We start from the raw sequence: 23,825 nt of genomic DNA on the forward strand, positions 1-23,825 counted from the left end.
TAAAGGTAAGCCCTAAGCTTTTGGTTGAATATAACATGCATATAACTTTTTCTGTGTCTTTCATGCTTCTGATATGCTTGCTCAAAGGAAAGCTACAGCTCTCAAAGGTCTACCTTTGTTTATGAGGGAAAAGTCTGGAAACACCCTGAAGTCTTGCCTGGTAAGTGTGTGTTATCAGTCTGTTATCAGCACATGCTTTTGTCTGGTGTCCGAAACTAATCTGCTAACTGTTCTATAAGCCAAACGGCAGGGGAAAGAGTAGAATGGAGGAGACAGTGTTGCCAAAAATGTATTTATTGAATAATCCTAGTTGCATCCTTCTGTGTGATGTGTCTGACAGCACAAATTAAAGTGTTATATCCAAGCAAACACAATGGAAAATTACGGCATGTGTGATTTTTGGGTGACCTATCTCAAACAATATAAAAAGCTCTTTGTGGTCCAGCAGAATTCAATCAATTTAAAAATGGTTTTTGATTCTGTCTTTATGTTGCTTTTTACTGCAGGACACAGACCCAGAAGACACTTGCACAAAAGGGATGAAGATGGGGGTCTTCTTCTTCAAGTCGTGGCCTAATGGTTAGAGAGTTGGACTCATAATCCAAAGGTTGCAGGTTTGAGTCTCGGGCCGGCAGGGATTGTAGGTGGGGGGAGTGAATGTCCAGCGCTCTCTCCACCCTCAATACCACGACTGAGGTGCCCTTGAGCAAGGCACCGAACCCCCAACTGCTCCCCGGGCGCCGCAGCATAAATGCTGCCCACTGCTCCGGGTGTGTGTTCACGGTGTGTGTGTGTGTGTGTGTGTGTTCACTGCTGTGTGTGTGTGTTCACTGCTGTGTGTGTGTGTGTGTGTGTGTTCACGGTGTGTGTGTGTTCACAGTGTGTGTGTGTTCACTGCTGTGTGTGTGCACGTTGGATGGGTTAAATGCAGAACACGAATTCTGAGTATGGGTCACCATACTTGGCAGTATGTCACTTCACTTTCACTTCACTTTCACTTTCACTTAATTGTCGTTGAAGATGACGTTGCCACCATCCATTCAAACCCAAATGTAAGGTGCCTGTCTGTAGTTCTAGAGGAGCAAGTTGTGCTGGATAATGTGCAAGACCTCCCTACAACTGTTGCTCTCCTATTTGGCTTGATTTATGCCCTCAACATAAGCTATCCTAAAGAACTAAAATACACCTTTGAAACAATTCAGAAAGTGTTTATTGGCCTTGACCCCCAGTGCTCTGCAAGAGTCCAGTCCTTCAAAAACAAATAGTTAAAGTTTAAGTAGCTGCAGTTCATATGGCTAATCAAAGGTGCAAGTACTGATTTGTTCCTGTTTGTTCAGTAGTTGTATAACAGTACAACATATGCCAAAGACAGTTTTGAGTTTTAATGTAAGGTTTTATGACTTTCAGGTTGTCTTTTAACAGTTGTAATACTTGATTGCCCTTGTGCATGTGTTGAAACGCTGAAGTCTTGTTTATTGCTGCAGCATTTTAAGATTGTTATTCTGGCACTTTGAGAACAATTTTGTTGCTCCAGCAGTTTAAAGGCATTACAAGATTTAAATCATTAAGATTTTTGCCTCTCTTTTTGCCTTTCATTTTATTTAAATTTTATTTTATATATATTTTTTGAATTATGATGAGTGACGTATAACTATATCTGAGTCCAATTTTTGCATTGCATGCTGACAGAAAATGTGTCGCTTGGCAGAATTGTCAAATATTTTTCTGTAAAAATTAGTCTTTTTTTTTTATTGTGTTTACAGTATGGTTTGCAATCTGTGTTTGATTTTTAAAATGAAAGCATACAGGAATCTGTGGAAGAAGTTTGAATGCAAGATTTACAGCTGTAAACTAAAAGAAGAAAATTAAGTTGAACCAACTTAAAAAATTAAGGTAATTTGCGTCAAAGCTTTTTTGAGTTTACTGTACTTCAGGTCTGTAGTTCTCCCTTTTTAACTTTAAACAAACTCATGATGACTAGTTAGATGTGCTTACTGAAGAAGGTATACCTAACTTAAACTAGCAGTTTCAATCAACTTTCTACAATCATTTGGCATAACTTTAACTACAGAAGTTGAGTAAACTCAAAATTGCTTTGCAGCAAATTACCTTAATTTTTAAGTTAACTCAACTTTTTATCTTTTACAGTGCATTTCTGTTGATTTAACTGTGTTAAGAACTGGGATGCTGTTCAAGAATAAAGCAGAAAGTTGAGATCAAAGTCTTTTTGTGTCCACAGTGCATTGTGTGCAAAACTTAAACTTTCATGTTCATATTCATATTGTTGTCATTTCACAATTATGCCATCATTAATAGCACACCGTTTATCCATATTTAAAAGGACCAAGTCACCACTTTAGTTGAGGGGCCACACACATGATGAAGTCATGAGAAGCTAATGCTTAGTTAATGATGAGTACTGTATTTGGATGCCAACAGAAGTTAGAAGCTATGTGCTGTGATTGGCCAATGTTGGGGTCTGTCCATTTACTGCAGGCTATATGAGGATGACAAGAACATGCTTGAAAACTCATAATTAATGAAAAACATTAGTTCTCACATTAATTGACATACTGTTCTAGCCTGTATGCTTGCATGAGGTCAGTAGTTTTACATGCACAAAATGATGCTATGTTTCTATGCATTGTAAGGGAATTGACAGTTAAAACCCGAGGACCAGGTGTTGAATGAAGACCAGGAGTCAGAGATGCGATCAAAAAGCATCCAATGACGAACTTCTCCACTTACTCAGGAAAAGATGCCGACACACACATACACAGACAACACATATCTTCTGTTCAAGGTGGCCTAGCTCTGGTAAGAGTCTTATCAGCATTCAGCATGGTTCATTACACACACACACACACACACACACTATGCTTGTCTCTTTTTAGAGTGTAAAAATACAGAATAACGCAGGATTATTTAATATCGATTATGCAAATACCAGTTAAATTGCTCAGTAAGCAAGTTGCAAACAATATCATAAAACAGCAGAACACATAAATGTCACAGTTGTCCCAATCACTGTTGCTCATGTAGATGGGAGGTCACCCTGACCTAATCATGGCACTGTGACCCTATGAACAGAATAGACTTCAGTATGGAACCAAGTCAATCATCAAATAATCTAGGAGGTTAAATACTGATCAATGACTTGATTAATAAACACACAAGAAATAATGAAATAATATTATTGTGAAGGGTATGGTAGATCGGCATCCACTCCTTCAGCATGAATTCAAGATGATTCATGCACCAAAAGTATAGATTTATCCACAGTGGATAGTAAATGCCTTTTTTTTTTTTTTTTGTGAACAAAGAAAACATCATGATCATGTGTAATAAATCATAAATCATGGTGATGTACCCATCTTAGTTAATGTCTTAATGTGTTGTTCATCCATGAAGTCATGATAGAAATACTTTGAATTCTTGTTAGTTCCTGATAATTCATGAGATATTAATGCATGAAGTAACGCATAATTCATGCATGAATTTATGCATGAATTCATAGTAATTTGTGTACCCTTAACTAAAGTGTTACCAATAATTTTATTCATGGTTTCCATTAACAAAATTAACACTACTAATGATGCAGTGAGACTCTGATGGATATCATGAAGAAGCTCCAGGTCCTATTTCACAACAAAATCAAAAGAACAAAAACTTCTTAATGTTCCTTAAAGTAAGTTTATTGTCTTTATGCAAAGCAAAGTTAAATATGACCTGCACAGGAGGTTCATCTGGACCGCCAATCCTCAGTGTTCAGACATGTTGATATCTGTAACACTTATCAGTGTATCGCTCCTGATGTTTATGATCCTCTCTTTCTCTCTCTGTCCCACAGCTGTCTGAGCGCTTGCACATACTGCAAAACCAAACACGCCAGAGGAGATCTTGCCAGTTACCCTATCGAGGAGCTGGTGGAGAGAGCCCGACAGTCCTTCCAGGGTGAGTCTGACCTCTGAACCTTATCATATCATATGTCTTGAAGTCAGAGTGACCCTCACAGCACACGTCTGTCTAACATTTACTCTAGTGCTAAATGAAATGTAAAAGTTTGAGTAAGTGTTTAGAGTTAAATGCTCGAGTAAGCTAGTGCTTTTCTGACAGTAACTGAAGATCATCAGTCAGTCATCTGCCAGAGATCAGCGTAAAATCTCTTCTGTTATTTTCCACAGCCAATCAGCCCATGATTCCTCTCAGCCAGTCAGAAGCTCAGCCATTTGTGTGTCATGCTGTTTTATTTGTGCAAACTCCTGTAATGATGTGAGTTATTTGTGATGATTTTTCAGTGTAACGTTAAGCCACATGGTGAATGATTGCAAAGCACTAGCTATTTAGACACACATTTCCTCATGAGATGAATTTGATACAATCAGACCAGTGTCTGTATGAGAGAGATGAGACGCCAACATAGTTAATTTCCAATCTCCTGTCATGTTTCACGCTGAACACTCCCTAGAGCAGATCAATGGGTAATATGACAACGCTGCTTAATACACTTGCATTCATACAGCATTGACCGCTTTCCATAACCGAACCGACACCTGCTCATTTCAGCAAAGCTGTATGAACAGAACCGCACTGGTCAACTAGTTATATAATGTGTGAGCAAATGTCGAAACTTCCTGGTGTCGTGGACATCGCTGTGTTTGATCTGAGTGAGAATACGGTTCAGCTTCAGCTGTTCGTTCATACAGATATGTATTCAAGCAGCTGAATGAACAAAGCATTTCAAGACCCACACCTGGGAGGAAATGCATGGACATCATGGACATTTGTTCTACTGATAGATGCTTTTTCATTCTTGACACTTTCTTTATTTTATTTATTATTATTATTGTAAAGTAAATATTTTAAGAAAATGTTTGACCAAAGTGTTGAAAGGTCAATTGCAAAAGTTATGGTTAATATTTGTTGGTAAATTAAAGGATTTATTGACTAATCAGAAAATAATCGATAGCTTAAAGGCTAAATTAATCAGTTAGTGGATCATAAAGTCAGCTGGACGTGTCAGTCGCATCTCACGGCTCATCATCAGTGTTCCTCAGGAGGCTGTTAGTGGTCAGGACTGAGAGAACATCGTCTCATGACTAGAGGAAGTTTGTGCTGTTTGAGCGTCAGTAAGTCATGTCTGAGCTGAGTTGAGCAATATGAGTGTAGGTGTGTGAGAGTGTGTGGTTTCTTCTGTGGCTCTGTGTGTTTCTCTGTTCCTCATGCTGTCGCAGCAGCAACACTTTTACTCCACACGTTTCCTCATGTTGACTGTCTGGATCTGACAGAAACCACAGTTTGCAGCAGATTATCGTGTGTGTGTGAGATCAACAAGAATGTGCACTTTTGCATGGTAAACGCTAATGCTTTCTCTTTACAATCTGTTTCAGGTCACCTGTTACTATAAAGAAATTTAGAATGTATATATGATATAAAAGTAATATTAATGCAGTATTAAATTATATTTTGTGAAGATATTCATACGTAGGTGCTCTATAATTGTATGCAGTATGTGTGTGAGCAGAAGCCTGTAGTTTCTGGAGCTCATGAAGCACATGGAGTGTGTGCAGACGTTTGTCTCTAGAGCATGACACTTGCTGAATTCAAACACACCGTCATGTCATTATACTCTATATTCACTCTGATAGGACAGCTGAGCTCCTGCCACAGCCACACAAACTCATGATGCTATTACTGTCCCTAAATGTGTCTGTTCCCGTGCATCATACTGTGCATGCCTTGAGTCGACTTGAGCCGTGATTTTAATCTCCTCCTGAACCAGCGCCGAATGCTCAGCCTTGTCACCAAACGGAGGATTTATTTCATTTGCACTGGACTCTGAGCAGGTTTCTATGGCTTTGTTGAAATCTGATGTATAAATACAGCACAGTGAGCAGCGGGTCTGAATGATGTAAGCGAATGACTGCAGACGAAGCTGGATCTTCACTGATGATCAGAGATCTTCTGACTGCCACGGCTGAGGTCTCCTATCTCTGTCAGCGGCAGTCTCTCAGCAGATGGGTTTATTTAATTCAGTAAAGAATCATTACGTGATGCTCTGAGATGCTTCTGCTGTGGCTTTAAAAATTACTTTTGGCAAGCAGCAAAAACAGACAAGACCATCTTAAGATGCAAGTCAGTTAATATTAACTTGTGTAAAATCAATATCACATTTGCAGTCATGCTGATATTCTAGAAAAACAGCACTCTTTCTCATGAGATATGTTATAAATATTAAATTCATTCATACAGGGGTGTTTCCCCTCTAATTTGGTGGGCGTTTTTATAGTTTAGTGCCATTTTCGCCCCAAGCTACTGTTAATGATTGACCCGCCTCCCTGTCTTTAATTACCGTGGTTAATTACACTGGCCTTCTGTGTGTTAAGATTCCCATTATCAGCAATAGATTAATTGATTCTTCTGTGCTCAATCTGAGTCAATCTGAGACTTCAAAGCCTCATTCAGTGCAGATCTTCATGAATTCATCAATCAGACCATCTGATCTGAGATGCAGTCAGTTATTACTGAAAGTGGAAAGGGATTCCTGTCACAGAGAAACCGTGAATGGATAGATTCATAATGTTTCAAACTTCTGGTCTTCAGCTCTTCGGGAAAGTAAATGAATACATTGGATTGGTTTGACTCCCCTTGATCTAGATTGGTAGTTATGTACAGCAGATGTAGTTTTTGGGAGGGAAGGATGGTTGTGTAGAATCAGGGATGTGAGCTTCAGTCTGAACATGAGTCCTGAATCTCATCTTAGACTTCCAGTGAGAATATATTAGTCAGGCCAGCTGAATCCAATGACTCCTGAAACTCTGCTGAATCTCAGAAACAGACCCGAGTCCAGTGCTGGATGGACCAGAATGATTAATTATGTTCATATTCAACTAGAATCGAGGCTGATTTGTGTTGTTCTCTCTTCCTGGATTTTACTTCATGATCTACATCAGATTTCTTAATCAGCTGTTTAACTGTTGCACAGATATTGTTTTGTGGTCGTTGTCTGTGAACGGACTCTCAGTCCGGTCCACTCTCTCTAGTTCCGGCCGACCGTCTTCCCACAATAGTGAACATATGGTGGAGTGGTGAACATTAGGGCTCGACTGAGTTTGATCTTCCTGGTCTTAATGATATTTGCTGCTCTTCCAGTCCTCACTTTCAGGGTGATATTTGCAGGCGGATTATTGATCGTGGTGGTAAGCGCAGGCTAAGACGAACATATTGACAGCATGTGAAACAACCTTGTCCACTGATATGGCACTTAAAGAAGTTATCTTTTATTTAGTACTACTCATTTATTCATGATCGTTTGTAAGCCAGTCGGACATCAAGAAGGCCGCATTAAGAATGAGTTTGATACAGGGATGCACAATATTAGATTTTTGCCGATATACCAATATTGTTTTAATTATTTTGGCCGATAGCTGATGCTGATACCTATATATTTCCCTTTGTTTTGAACCAACACCAGGCTTCTCCTGTGCAGAAATTACAAACATTTATTAATTTATTAATTCTGGTTAGTTTTGATCAAAAACTTTTTTTTTTTTTTTTCTCAGCAGTGTGGTCATTCTTGAAGCGAACTTTTGCCTAAATGATGATTCCCATTCACTGTTTTGGATACATTCCATATTTAATCTGAGAATGCATGTACAGAACAACGCATCCGGTGTGCGAGAGAGTCAACAGTTTCTAGCGTTTTATTTACTGAGGGGGCGCTGTTGGCCTACTTGTAATAAAATGAAAGTAAAACACACAAATAACATTAAGATACTTATGTTTCTGAATAAATAAATCAGTATCGATGTAATAAAATTACATATCTATTTTGACTTAAAGGTCAGAAGCTATACCTGAAAAAAATAAATAAAAAAACCTGGCAGAGATTGATTTTAATAGTTATTTTCAAGGCTTTTAATGTACTCTCATTACAAAAGAACTTTTTTTTCTTTAAGTTCTTTTGTAATGAGAGTACATTAAAAGCCTTGAAAATAACTATTAAAATCAATCTCTGCCGGGTTTTTTTTTTTTTTTTTTTCAGAGACAGATGCAGTTGAAACCTTAACATTTTATTTGTGGATTTAACATCAATAGATGGTCTAAAGCAAAAGAGCTGTAAAAAAATAAAAATATATATTTTAGAGCTCCTTATATTTTTTTCAAATGGATTATGAAAAGAAATAAATCAAATATTACTGAATACATCTGTATCAAATTATTTAATTTACAAGTGTCATGCATGTGATTTTTATGCATATAAGGTATAGCTTCTGACCTTTAAGTCAAAATAGATATGTAATTTTATTACATCGATACTGATTTATTTATTCAGAAACATAAGTATCTTAATGTTATTTGTGTGTTTTACTTTCATTTTATTACAAGTAGGCCAACAGCGCCCCCTCAGTAAATAAAACGCTAGAAACTGTTGACTCTCTCGCACACCGGATGCGTTGTTCTGTACATGCATTCTTAGATTAAATATGGCGATCCAAAACAGTGAATGGGAATCATCATTTAGGCAAAAGTTCGCTTCAAGAATGACCACACTGCTGAGGTGATCTTATCACTATCACACCTGAGCACGTGAGCTATCCGTCTTATGGGCAAGGCATATTGGCTTTTTTTTTTTCAAATCGGCCGATGTTTACATTTTAAGCCTTTATCGGACGATAACATTCTGATAATATTGTGCGTCCCTAGTTTGATCTGACCGGTTATCAGGAACCAATCCTGCATACAGTGCTGTTGATTGAGCTCAGGAGAATTGTGGGACCGTCTACTACATCAGACTACAGTGGAAATCGGTTCTTCAGGAGTTCCTCATTTGGAGCGAGAGCAGCGTGAGTGGATCTGAAGCCCTGTTTAGCTCTGATGTCCATAGTAAGAACGCTGTCCTTACGCTGTAGAGCTCGTCTGTGGAAGTGAGAATGATGAGATCTACACTGGGACGAGTCCAAATGCTTCAGCGTGAACCCGACGGCGAGTCCAGCGAGGTTCAGACCGGGTCGGCTGTGTTTACTCGTCATCTGGGCTCTCAGCGGTAAATGAGACGCGCTCAGCCTCAGCCTGCAGACACCTCCAGACGTTCTCCATCACACTGACCATCAGAGCTGCAGCTGCCGCAGTCACATTCATGAATCTCCATCATCCTCTAACCACAAACACACAATACTGACTGTCTTCATCTTCAGCGCTGCATCTAGTAGTTCTGGTTGCTGTTCAAACCCAATGATCTTCTGTTAATATAATGTTTAGTACATGTTTGTGTGGACACATGTCTAGCGTCTGCTGTTCGGTATGCTACTGAGTGCTGAAACTGAGGAGCAGCTGTATGTGTGGAAGAGTCTGTCTGTGATGTTCATAATTAGACCCAAACACACCTGCGTGTGTGTGTGTGTGTGTGGAGCAGCACATCTGTGGCAGAGGTGAACTGAGGGGTCTCGGTGGGCCAGTCAGTAAATATTTGAGAGCAAATTTCATTAACGCTACAGCATTCATGTAGCTCCAGTGTAGCTCTGTTTGTGAACTTAAGCCTGAGATTGTTTAACCCTGTTTAAGATCAGCACACACACACACACACACACACACGCGTACACACTGCTAATATAAGTGAGCTGCAGAACATTCTTTATCCATTATTTCTGTTATTTTAGGGCATCACTTTGGCACACTTGTGACACTTTTGGAGGAGGTGTAATGTTTTGATGTTAAAGGGATAAAAATGAAAATTCTGTCATCATTTACTCACCCTCAAGTAGTTCCAAACCTGTATGAATGTCTTTGTTCTGCTGAACACAAAGGAAGATATTTTGAAGAATGTGGGAAACAGAGCAGTTCTGGGGTACTATTGACTACCATAGTATTTTTTTTCCTACTATGGAAGTCAATGGTGCCCCAAAACAGCCTGGTTACAAACTTTCTTCAAAATATATTTCTTTGTGTTCAGCAGAACAAAGACATTCATACTTTCACTGTCACAGTGTACTATTTAGCATTAGTGTAGGACAGACATGGGTAGGTTGAGGAACACTGTGCCGCACATGCTTCAGTGAACCGGACCCGAGTCCTCAGACGCTCTGTGCTGATGCTGCTGTATGTCTGTAGGTTTCAAAGCGCTGTACATGTGTCCAGCAGAAGCAGGCCTGAAGAGCTGCGGTCACACTGAGGCCTTTCCAGTTACATTGTAATGCATCGTGACGTCTTGAAGGGTGATGTGTGTCCTGATGTGAATTGAGGGGCTGCTGTGATGGACCTCTGCCCTGCAAGAACAAAACATGGAAGAACACGCCTCCCTCAAGTTTCAATTACATGCCAGCACAGTGAACACTGAGTAGTGCACACTTTGATCAATACTCCGGTGCGCTCTGTCCCGCCGCTGGCGTCCCACGGTGCTGTTCTATGCAGTGGCTCAGAACATGCACTGACAGGCAATCACACAGCTGAAGCTTGGTTTCTCTGTGGATGAGCGCGCCGGCACGCACAGGAACATGTATTCATTAGAGCTGAAGGTAGGATGGATCCAGGATGTTTGGGAGGTCTGTGTGTCAGCTGCTGCTGTACGGTTTGAGCTCCTGAGTGCTGATGTGTTGGGCTGCAGCTCTTTTTGTTTGAAGGAGATTCCAGTGTGTTTTTGTGAGTGTGTGAAGGAAGTCCATCTCGCTGTCCTGCTGGTTCAGTGAGACTGCTGAGCGAATCATTGGTACAACCCTCCCCACTCTCCAAGAACTGTACTTATCCAGAGTGAGCAGAAGAGCTGGCAAAATCACTCTGGACCCTTCACATCCAGCACACTCCTCTTCCGTCTGGACGTTGCTACAGAGCTCTGAGCACTAGAACGATTTCTTCCCTCAGGCAATCCATCTCATGAACACCTAACTTGACAATATACATGTAGCACACAACACTATTTATACATTTATTTATTTATTTAACAGTCAAACTTGTTTTCTTTTCCTAGCATTTGTACATAACATACCTGTACACACTTCTAATACCATCTTGTCTATTTTGTATACTGTATTTTTTCTCCCTTTAAAGTGCCCCTATTACGTGTAATGAAAGGTTCATGTTTTGGTTTTGGGAGTCCCCAACAACAGGTTGACATTAATGCAAGGTCAAAAAACACTTTCATTTTCTTATAATATGCATTTATTTTTACCTTATTTGCTCAACAACTCCAAACGATTCACTCAGCGATTCATTTTTCCAAACCCCCCTCCTTTGCGTGATGCTAATCTGCGGTGATTGGTCGATTGGTCTCATTTTCATCTCATCTGGCCTGTAATGCCTGATAAAGCATTGTTTGGGAGGGCAGTGATGCTTTGTGTACAGTATTACCGGGGAAACAGCTATTTTTAATGCTCCAAAAGGGCACCTAGTGGCAAAGAATGAATTTGCATTTTCATTCAGACCAACGTGAAAATCAAGTTTTCCCAGGTCTGCGCGAGCAACAAGTGGGCGGCAATATGCTGTCAACATGAAACAGCTTGGGATTCGTTTTAAAAAGGACTCGTTTTACACTGATCGGCTGCGAGCCCTCTTCAGTCCTTGCAAATCCTCCTTGACATCTGACATCTGATACAGTGAGTCTCCACTCTCTTTATCATTTTGTGTTGTCAATCCTCAGTATGGTTGGGTAGCCTTCCCTTCTGTGGATTGTGTGTATTGTGGATTCGACACGGTTCTGGCTAACATATTTAAATCGATAAGTCGTGAGGGTTAGTGAGTTTGTGAGTCAACAAACTCACTAACCCTCCACAACATGTTATTTCTGGCTCAGAGGAGATTGTGAATAACTTTTCTCATTACTTTTCAGACAAATTGAAGTCAATCGGTGCAGAAAACCATCATCAGGACGTTTCCCAACCAGAAGCCGTGGGTGGATAAAACCATCCGCGACGCCCTGAGATCCCGCTCCGCTGCCTACAACACAGGGCTCATCACCGGGAACATGGATGATTACAAGGCTGCATCTTACAGCGTGCGCAGATCGGTGAAGGAGGCGAAGCAGAGCTACGGGAGGAAACTAGAGTCGCAATTCCAACATGGCGGCTCTAGGAGCCTGTGGCAGGGACTTAGAACCATCACGGACTATAAAACACCACCCTCCAGATCGGGGAATGCGGACGCTTCTCTGGCTGACGAGCTGAACACTTTTTATGCTCGCTTCGAGGCTGCAGCTAATCACGCTAACGGCGCTAGCAGTGCTAACTGCATGCACGCTGAGGAAGCCGGTGAGGACAACGTATTCACCATCACGGAGCATGACGTGAGGAGGGCATTCAGGAGCGTGAACATCAGGAAGGCAGCAGGACCAGATGGCATCACAGGTCGGGTTCTGAAGGCCTGCGCTGACCAGCTAGCACCGGTGTTCACCGAGATCTTCAACCTCTCCCTGGAACAGTCCATAGTCCCCTCATGCTTTAAGCAGTCCACCATTGTTCTTGTCCCCAAGAAACCCCAGCCCACCTGCCTAAACGACTATCGCCCTGTAGCCCTCACATCAGTGGTGATGAAGTGCTTTGAGAGACTGGTTAGAGACTTCATCATTGCATCACTACCAGACACACTGGATCCACTACAGTTTGCATACAGGCATAACCGCTCCACGGAGGATGCCATCTCACACCTCCTCCACACCACAACAAGTCACCTGGACTGCAGAAAAGGGAATTATGCAAAAATGCTGTTTGTGGACTACAGTTCAGCGTTTAACACCATAATTCCCTCCACACTCACCTCCAAGTTGGAGGTCCTTGGTCTCAGCACATACTTGTGCCAATGGATCTCCAGCTTCCTGAAGGACAGACAGCAAGCCGTACGGATGGGTAAACACACCTCATCCTCCATCACCCTAAGCACCGGAGCCCCTCAAGGTTGTGTTCTGAGCCCCCTGCTGTACTCACTGTACACTTATGACTGTGTGGCCACTTCCAACTCCACCACCATCATCAAGTTTGCTGATGACACTGTTGTGTTGGGCCTGATCTCAGACAACGACGAGATGGCCTACATACAGGAGATTAAGAACCTGGAGAGTTGGTGCCAGGTGAATAGTCTACACCTGAACATCAGCAAAACTAAGGAGCTGATAGTGGACTTCAGTACGAAGCAGGAGCGGTCATACCAGCCGATCACGATCAGCGGGACTCCAGTGGAGAGAGTGGACAGCTTCAGATACCTGGGTGTTCACATCACGCAGGACTTGACTTGGTCCTGTCATACCAGCACCCTGGTGAAGAAGGCCAGGCAGCGTCTGTACCATCTGAGACGCTTAAAGGACTTTAGACTTCCCTCTCGGGTGCTTAAGACTTTTTACACCTGCACCATCGAGAGCGTCCTGACGGGCAGCATCACTTCCTGGTTCGGGAACTGCACTATGCAGGACAGACGAGCCCTCCAGAGGGTGGTGCGTTCAGCGGAACGTACCATTCACACCGAGCTCCCTGACCTGCAGGACATCTACAGCAAGCGGTGCCTGACCAGGGCCAGGAAGATAGTGAAGGACCTCAGCCATCCCAACAATGGACTCTTTTCTCTGTTGCGTTCAGGGAGGCGCTTCCGCTCCATGAAGGCGAACACAGAGAGAATGAGTAGGAGCTTCTTCCCGCAGGCCATTCGGAGTCTTAACCTCTCTCCACTCTAAGCACATCACCCCACACTTCCACTTTGCACATTTTCATTACATCTGCACTAATTTGTAGAAGGTCACGTAAGGATAATGAGTGGGACTTACATACCATTTGTCTTTAGTATTCCTTTTACTCACTTACACACTTTACTGCACTGCACAGCACACAGACACTTTATCACTGACATACACTTTACTTTTACAGAATCTATATAGAATCATATTCTATTTTATTCTTCATATCTATTTTTATTCTCATATCTATTTGTTATTTTATTTTATTGCTAGTTTATTTCTATATATATATGTTTACTGTACTTTTTCTATTTGTATTTTTGTAAACTTGAGTTTTTTTCTTAATTTTGTTGGACAGTCGTACAATACATTTCACTACATGTCGTACTATGTATGTATATGTATGTGACAAATAAAATTTGAATTTGAATTTGAATTTGAATTTGATCCCTGAATCCATTTCCAAAGACACCCCTCATACAACTGACTCAAATGTTAATTTGATGTCAGCTGACCCGTCTCACCCAACATACTCTCTTTCTGCCTTTACTCTACTTTACTTCTGCTGCCACAAGAGATCTAATTGTGAATGCAAATTCTACATCCTGCCAGATTGATCCTACACCTACTGCTTAAGATGTGTGTTCATAAGGTTGAACCTTTCATAACACGCATGATTAACTGTAGTTTATCATCTGTCATTGTTCTAGTAGAATTAAAAATGGCTACAGTGACCCCTATACTTAAACGGTTCTTGACCATCTAGGCATGAACAATTATAGGCCAGTCTCAAATTTACCATTCTTAAGTAAAATTCTTGAAAGTTGTGGCTTCACAATTAAGATCTTACTTAAATGCTAATGGCCTTTTTGAACCTTTTCAGTCAGGATTTCGCATTCACATAGCACTGAAACTGCTCTTCTTTGTGTGGTTAATGACATTCTTCTGTCCATGGATTCTGGGTTAATAAACATCTGGATTCTTCTCTATCTAAGCTCTGTATTTGACACAGTCTGCCATGAAATACTCATCTCTCGTCTCTCTGATATTGGTATCACTGGCTCAGCTCTTTCCTTGCTCATTGCCTACATTAATGATAGAAAATATTATATCACCATACAAGGGTACAAATCTGCCACTGCTCCAGTTTCACAGGGTGTTCCTCAAGGTTCAGTTCTTGGTCCACTTCTGTTTATCATTTAAATATATCCACTTGGTGACATCATATGCAAGCATGGACTTCAATTTCATTGCTATGCTGATGACATTCAAATTTACCTAACCACCAGCTCTGATAGGTCATCACTGCCCGACTCACTTACTGCATGCATCAGGGATATCAAGCATTGGTTGTCCTTGAATTTCCTTAAGCTAAATAATAACAAAACTGAAATATTGATGATTCGCTCTGCTACCTCAGTCAAAAGGATGGACCTGTCCTTTGAAATTGACGGGGTTCATGTTAAGTCTTCTTCATCTGTCCGTAATCTTGGTGTCTTATTTGACTCATCTCTATCTTTTGCCTCACATTTCTTCTGTTGTTAAAACCTCTTTTTTCCATTTTCGTAATATTGCACGTCTTCGATCTTCTCTGACTCTAGCTGATGCTGAAATCTTAATTCATGCATTAATCACATCACGTCTGGATTATTGCAATGCTCTATTTCTTGGTCTGCCTAAAAAACTTATTGCAAGGTTACAGTATGTCCAAAACTCAGCAGCACGACTTCTTACCTCCACCAGGCATTCTGCTCATATTACTCCTCTACTGCATGATCTGCACTGGCTACCTGTGGCATCTCGTATACATTTTAAGTTATTACTTCTAACATTTAAGGCATTAAATGGTCTTGCGCCTCCATATCTGTCTGACCTACGGTACTCCTATTCTCCACCCCGGTCCCTCAGATCATCTGAGCTTGGTCTTTTGTCCATTCCTCATTATCGGCTGTCCACTGTAGGTGGTAGGTCATTCAGTGTTAATGCTCATAAATTATGGAATTCGCTACCCCTTACACTTCGTAATTTATCTCCTTTGTCTACCTTCAAGACTCAGCTAAAACTTATCTCTTTAGTTTGCGTTTTGGATAATGTGGCTTTATTTGGCCTTATGTGTTTGTATGGTCTTTTTAGGTTTGTAAATGTTTTGTATAGCACTATGTAAAGTGACCTTGAGCAATGGAAAGGCGCTATATAAATAAAACTACTACTTAGTTTCAATAATTCAGTCGGCTTTCTTTTGAGAGACAATAATTTATACAAAGTGCACTTTCAGATTTAAAACTTTGCAGGATGGTTTCATTCCTGTTAGAGCTCTGTTACATCTTCAAAAATCCATAATAGGGGCTCATTTAAATATTGTGACGAGTCGGCTGCCTCCCCCCTTTCTATCATCACCACCCCGTCCCGTATTCGCCGCCCTTCACCAGGCTCCCGACGGGAGTGGGTGTGTGAGAGAGGAGGGGCGCTGAACACGCAGGGCTGGCGGCGTGTGATGAGGTGCACCTGACGTGAATCGAGCCTCGTCACCGCCGCCGTTTAAATGCCGAGCGCGCCTCTCCTCGAGAGACCGGTCTCTTCCCCCGTGCATGCACGCTGGTGTCCTCGTGGGTCCAGGAAGGGAGCGTTGAGGGATTTCCTGCCGCCGCCAGAGACGTGAGCCGCCGGACCCGCAGTCCAGATGACGCCGCACTCGTGATACGGCCGACGGGCCAGGATGCCGGGCCGTAGAGTCCCCCAGAAGTGCCGCGGCCAGCTGAGGACGAAGCCGCGAGCGGAAGCCGCCGCCCCTCGTGCCCCGGACCAGGAGGGGAGCGCGTGCGGCCACCAGACTCCGCCCCTTCCCTGGACCCTTCCCTTCTGAACACTGCCCTCCTTCACTAGCCCCGCAGCACGACGAGGACACCAGATCCCTGTTTATTTTGGACACTTTTCCCCCTTTGGACACTTTATTTTAAAAATTTTGTTTAATAAAAACCTCTCCGAGGCTTGACGCCACGCCCACTGTGTCTGTCGTTTGCTCCTCCCGCCACAGTGGTGGAGAATGCGGGCAGGCGGAGCCTAGACAGCGCAGTTGGGCAACATCAGATGACGTCATCCCCTCTCGCTCGCAAGAAGCCGTTGAGCCCGTACGGGGACAGAGGAAGGATGGGGACAGCCTCCCAGCCACCAATGGGGTAAGTGACATTCAGTCTTTGTCATCATTACCCCGTGGTTGGTTGAGGCTGTCAACTAATACCCGCTTTCTCTGTCCCGGCTCCGGCGCGGTGCGAGAGGGAGAGTTGCCCGGAGAGGAATCCCTGCCCCGCCCACTCCAACCGCTGGAGCCTGGTTGAGGAAGGTAGCACTTCTGCGTGGGCGGCAACCCTAGGACGGGGATGTCGCTTGGGGGGGGGGATGTGACGAGTCGGCTGCCTCCCCCCTTTCTATCATCACCACCCCGTCCCGTATTCGCCGCCCTTCACCAGGCTCCCGACGGGAGTGGGTGTGTGAGAGAGGAGGGGCGCTGAACACGCAGGGCTGGCGGCGTGTGATGAGGCGCACCTGACGTGAATCGAGTCTCGTCACCGCCGCCGTTTAAATGCCGAGCGCGCCTCTCAGCACGACGACGACACCAGATCCCTGTTTATTTTGGACACTTTTCCCCCTTTGGACACTTTATTTTAAATATTTTGTTTAATAAAAACCTCTCCGAGGCTTGACGCCACGCCCACTGTGTCTGTCGCTTGCTCCTCCCGCCACAATATTTTTTATTTTATATTTTAAATATAAATATTTTTATTTTATTCTTTTTATTATCTGTGTCTTGCCCTGCCACTGTCAGTCTGTTTGTGCTGTGGAAGCTTCTGTCATCAAAACAAATTCCTTGTATGTGTAAACATACCTGGCAATAAAGCTCTTTATTTCTGATATATCTTTTCATATTCATTATATGTGCCTTATCTCTGTACACTGGAAGTTTCTTTAACCAAGACAAATTTCTTGTGTCTAAGCATTCTTGGCGGCACATCTCATTCTGATTCTGAGATAATGTGCTTGACTTGCTCTGTTGTTCTCCTGTCAAGTCCCACGAGTTTCTCTCCCAGCATCACCGTGTTAGGGGGTTGATTTTTCTAGTTTTAGCTTTATTTTGTGCTGTGTGAATGTGCTCCCGGTCCTTTGGTGAACTGGGTGCAGTCATTGTGTGCTGAATCCACAGATCCAGGAGCATGTCACAGCAGAACAATCAGAGAGGGGCCGTTTGACCTCTGTTCCTCCCGCTGTGGTGGTGTGTTGAATGGGGCGCTCGTCTCGCAGCAGGCTGATTGTGGATGTTGTGGTAATTCCATCTCTGCCAGGTGGCCCTCGAGTGTCAGCTGCAGGTGAAGCCACCTGTTCTGCCCTCTCCAGACACACCTGATTCTCCTGTCCTGCCCTCTGTGTGCTCACTGCTGGCCCTCAATCACTCCTCCTCTCGTTCACTCTCCTATCGCTCGTTTCCCCTGAACTATTGAGACCTGAGAGCTCTTGTGGGAACTCCTTCAGAATGCACCATTCATCTGACTGAACCGGTTTAGAAACTATATTGTCTGTTTTGGAAAATAGTTCCAAACAGCTGCAGTAGAACCGTTAAATCTGTTACTGGATTTTGATCAGTAACAGCCTGTTAGTGTTATAATTGTATGCTAATTGAATATATTGGGAAAAAAAATTGTCCCTTTGCTGGAAAAGTTAACTTGTGTCTGTGTGAGGGATCCTGAGCACCGCTAGGCCTCACGGGGTCTGAAGCGTGAGGCTGGCCCCTGTGTGCTCGCATTTCAGTTGCTTCTGCTTGAGGGCACTATGAGGCTTAATTATGTGTCTGTGAGGTCGGAGGTCAACAGCACAGGCGACCTCAGGGTCTGCTGCCGTTTGTGAGGGGCCAAGTCAAACAAAGGGACACCTTTTTTCTGCTGCACTTTATTAAAGAGAACTTGTTTCAGAGCAGCTTCACAGTGATGAACAGTGAATTAACAGAATTAATGGTGCAGTGGGCACAAACCCTGCTGTAGCAAGACAATAGTGTCATCATTCAGCTCCAGTCAGCTTAGTGTGGATTCAGTTGAATAACTCTAATGCATCAGTTATAAATCAAGTTGAATTCTGTGTAAGCAGCTCAGATCAGCGGAGGACCGGAGTGTGTTTGTGATCTGTGGATTCTGTGCTCTCTTCTGATCTGTCCTCCTGTAAACCTCTTCCTGTGGGTGTGACGTGATGCAAACAGACAGATGATTTGCATGAATAGATTGTACTGATGATGCTGAGGTGTGTGTGTGTGTGTGTGTGTGAGTGAGTGAGTGCGTGTGCGCGCGCGTGTGTGTGTGTGTGCACGTGAGTGTGTGTGAGAGAGTGCGTGAGTGAGTGCGCGCGTGTGTGTGCGAGTGCGTGTGCGTGTGTGTGTGTGTGTGTGTGTGTGTGAGAGGAGCTGTTGTGGGGGGGATGCTTCCTCTGTCCTCCAGCAGGGGTCAGTAGTGTCTCACACTGATGGCTTCATCTCTCTCTCTCTCTCTCTCTCTCTCTGTGTGTGTGTGATCTGTTCAGGGTCCTTGAGGTTGGTGTGGCACACTTCTGCTCTGTGAACTCTCATCTCCACCTTCACCTCATTTCTCAGTTCTGCGGCTCATCTGCACTTCTGCTCTCTCTTATGCTGTAATTTTTTTCTTATTCCTCTTTTGTGTTTGTGAGGTTGGATCTTTTTCTTTATACATATTCAATAGTACATACATTAAACGGGAATGTAATTTATGAATGACATATTTATTTATTATGGCAAGCAGTACATGGTAATGTAGTACTTTAATGTAGTATCATGCATATTAAATACAGTACATTAGTGTGGCTTTTCAGCAGTTACACACACACACATGGGAAAAAATCAGTGTCTGTGTTACTGTGTGAGTTTTTGTACATGAGAAGCGTGTGCAGGATGTGTGTCATTAGAGGGAGGTCCCATTCACTCGTGTGTTTGCTTACATTGGTGTTGTTTGTGCGTGAGCCTCTGTGTGTGTGTTGATTTGGAAAGGATGATGCCCATCATGGATGTGTGAACTAGATCTTCACACACACACACACACACACACTGGAGTGCATCAGTCTCTCGCTGGATGACGGTGTGATCAGACTCTGGCCGCTAAGACTGATCATCAGTGTAGCTCAGAGGACACACACTGTCTGTTCTGTCATCATTTCCTCGCCTCATGTTGAGGTTTGAGTTTGTGCCACAAGGACAGAACTGTGGAGAATAACTGTTTTGTTTATGAATTTATTTATACTGCAGCCACATTCACATTGGTTGTCTGTGAGCAGTTTTGACGTTCTGCTCAGCTTCTCCTTTCATGCACCACAGAAGAAAGAAACTCATACAGGTGTGGAGCGACATGAGAGAGTAATTGATGACAGCTTTCATTTGTCCGTGATCTTCTCTTTCATTTCTCCATTTGTGCATATGATCTTATAATGATCCACACTAAATAATGAATAGCAATAATAACAGTAATAAACTTTAAGCTTCTCAGACTAAGCTTCTGTTTTTTTAGTCTTGGTGTGCAGTCAGAGAAAGCTGGAGAGTTTATGGATCAGCTTTTTAAGTTGGAGCTTCATTAACATGTTGATGGTGTGTCTGGTGCAGATGAGTATATTTGTGTGTTTTGTTGAAAATGAAACGTACTGTACGCATACAGAGTTTAATGCAAATGCATGTTAATGAGATCCATAGTTAATGAAACATTGACAGGGCTGCAGTTCAGAGCAACAGCTTTGAAGTGTGAGATGTTTGACTTCACACACACACACACACACACACACACACACACGTGTTCATGTTTAACGCTGCTTTAGCGTGTTGGTTTGACACAAGCCGTGACTGAATGGAAATATTCACTAATTGATTTGTGGTTTTGACCAGACCAGGTCAGACTGGACTCAACACAGTCAGATTTAAAGAGAAAATACAGAAACCTACAGAGATAATTCTGTCAGCACTTCCTCTTCACCATGAATCCTGAATCTGAGTTGGTTTGTGAACCAAGTGACTCTCTGTTGAGTGTTTTTCTTATGTTGTTTAAAGATCTTGTGTTTTTCTTTTTCTTTCTTTCTTTCTTTCTTTCTTTCTTTCTTTCTTTCTTTCTTTCTTTCTTTCTTTCTTTCTTTCTTTCTTTCTTTCCGTCCTTCCTTCCTTCCTTCCTTCCTTGGTCCAAATATGCAGAAGATGTGGGAAAACCAAAGAATGTCAGGAAAACTTTGGCAGCTTAACTGATCTGAACAAAAAAAAGATTCAGTGTAATGATCAACAAATGATCTCAAAATATATCAACAATTAACAATCAACAGTTATCAACATTTTATCTCATTCATGTAAGTACACACAGTATTAAGGTTGTGTAAACTTTTGAACTGCTCCATTTGTGTTTATTCAGATTATTATTTTAGTTTAAAAAAAAAGCAACTTTAACACTTCATTTCGATAGTCCACTTTAGACATTCTACTAACAGTAAGTCACTTTGTAACTCCATGTTAACTAGCAGTCATTATAGTATTAGTGGACTGTTTGCTTAATATCTTTTAACACTTTATTTTGATGGATCCACAACATACAACATACTGAGTATCAGAAACTTTGCAAGTACTGTATATGTCAACTTATTCTACTAACCCTAAACCTAACAGTCATAATCATTCATCAGCCTCACTACTGATCTAGGACTCAGGAGAAGGTGATTCACAGGCTGAAATAGCTTTTAGTCTGGTTAATTGGAAAGAAAACAGTAAGTAGGGTTTTCTTGGGAAATTCACTTGTTAAATGAGGTAAAAGCTAAAAGGAGGTAAAAGACTAATAAATGAGTTTCCAATTCAAACGCCATTCAAATGCCTTTGATTAAAGCAATTATTTGACCATTGATATGAGATCCTTTGACATTTGTAATGGATGGAGACAAACCCTGCATTCCATTCGGAAGAGCTCATCCCTATGCCCTGATCCATTCAAGGGGTTTACCCTCCGGAGTAAGAGCTTTGAAGGGTTGAAGGGTGTAGGGAACCAAACAACTGTTTCTTGAAGTGCCCCTCTGTGTCATCATCCCGTGCCCACACAGAGGCACCGTCATCATGCAAAGAATCAGCGCAAAGGATCATGGGGGCTCAAGTGTTCATCAGTTGTACCCTTTGAAATACTTAATTCCGAAGGGCCCTTTGAAGTGGCCAATTTTGAGCACTTCGGTTTGGAACGACCCTTCAATATGGCAGCCATGATTGTTTGCACTCCAAAGTGCCCTTCGGAGGGCGATATATCCCGTTTGGAATGCACCAAAAGTGTGACTTCTCTTCAGAGAGGAAGGACGTCTGAGGTGGTTGTGTTTTCATCAGTAAGTGGCCTTCTGTCTGCAATAGTGAATAGTGTTGGATATCTTAGAGACATCAAACTTAATTGAAACCACTTCCCATTAAGATGCTTCTCATTATTGCCATTTAGAAGTCTTACAGAAATCTTACAGACTCTGTGAAATCAACATGTGAGCTTTGTGTCGGTGTCTATAGCTGAGCTCTACATGATAGTGTACCGCTATAAGTTTTAGTTCAAAATACCCCACAGATCATTTTTTATAGCTAAAGTTGCCACTTTAGGGTATGAGAAAAAACACGTTTTTGTCATTGTCCCTTTAAATGCAAATTAATTTGTGTTCCGGCCCCCTTTTCAGAAGAGGGCGGCGCTTCAAAAGCTAATGCTCTGGTACACTGGTCACAACGAACAATCTCACGCACTGAACTGTCAGAAACTCTCAAGCGATCGGCTCGCATTGCTTTCATATGCATTTTTTTTAAACCACCATATTTCTATTTATGATCGTTCTGGAAGCACGTGAAGGCAGCATCAGTGAAAATGGGCAGAGACGATGGTAGCTTTAGCAACATTAGCCTTACAGAGTGCTAAGAAGCTCTTTCAGAAAGGCAATTTCAAAACAAAATATGACGCGCTGATTTTGTCTGCATCTGACATTCACGCACAAAGCGTTGGTATTGATCCCTCTTTCAGAATCAGACTTTGCGAAAATCCAGCCTTGAAATGACCCTCGTTTGTGAGGCAGTCCGGTGTAAAATGATTGGTGTGACTTCATCGATTTTTTTTTTTGTTGGTACATTTCCTTTGAAAATGAAACTCAGATGGAGGGAGTCTATGGAGCTCTTATGTTCATTGGTGCATCCCAAAACACAACACTTGTATTGCCTCTTTGGCGCTGACATTGTATATCTCCAGTAATGGCGGACTGCGGCTTCTCACTCAGGGCTGTGTCTACACTAATAGGGCAGAGAGTGTCACAACTGGGCGGGACTTTTCCCTATGGTGATGTGTACCTTCTGGAGAAATCCGGAATCGCTTGTTCTGAGAGACTGTTTATGATTTATTGAGATTATAAAACAGTGGGTGGATTTTTACCATTACAGGCTGGTTGTTTTCACACACTGCAGCCACACAACACCTGTTCAAACACCTTATAAAAGTGATTTTTGCATAATAGGTCCCCTTTAAAATTATTTTAAAAGTAATATGTAAATAATAAATCATGACTTGTCCTACACTAGACATTTTGTCCAATCTGATGTTCTCTAGAATGAATCTATCCCTCATCCTAAAACACCTGAAATTGACTAACACCTGATGCCGTTGGCTATTTAAAAAGAAAGCGTGAGCGGCTCGTAAGACAGCAGTCCTCATGATATGGGGGGACGATATGGGGGCAGTCCTCATTCCTCAGACTTGTGTCCTGTGTTTAGCTCTGTCCTCTGGGGCTTTGCCATTACAACGTTGGGGCTGGAACAGAAAAGGAAGTGGTGTGAAGGTAAATTAATGTTTCCATTCATTGCGTGAGCAGCTTTTTGTCCCGGGGCCGTTTTTCTGGCCTCATCCCTGCAAACAGCCTGTAGTCTTTCACAGAGTGCCACTGCAGATGTCAAACACACAACCTGTGATGAAAAGACGCCTCAAAGACGTGAGTCCTCTGAATGAAAAGGGAAAATGTTTAAAATTTCACAGAGAGAGGCGAGCAGGACCTGGCCTTGGCTTCGACAGAAGCACTCATTCACTCCGGTGAGGAGCGTGTGTTTACTCCATCTGACGTTTGGTAAATGCAGTCGCACAAAAGCACAGGTTACTGTCTAATG

The 23,825-nt window shown here is 42.4% G+C and overlaps 1 pseudogene across 1 annotated transcript in view; it reads left to right on the top strand.

Moving 5' to 3' along the window:
* LOC306878022 (threonylcarbamoyladenosine tRNA methylthiotransferase-like) overlaps positions 1-23,825 on the top strand; it is a 224,272-nt pseudogene that overhangs the window by 78,214 nt on the left and 122,233 nt on the right. Inside the window, exon 5 of the transcript in view lies at positions 3,851-3,954. The product of the transcript in view is annotated as a threonylcarbamoyladenosine tRNA methylthiotransferase-like (transcript). The remainder of the gene's footprint in view (positions 1-3,850; positions 3,955-23,825) is intronic.

This window comes from Barbus barbus (assembly GCF_936440315.1).
Source record: "Barbus barbus genome assembly, chromosome: 12".
Classification (NCBI taxonomy): domain Eukaryota; kingdom Metazoa; phylum Chordata; class Actinopteri; order Cypriniformes; family Cyprinidae; genus Barbus; species Barbus barbus.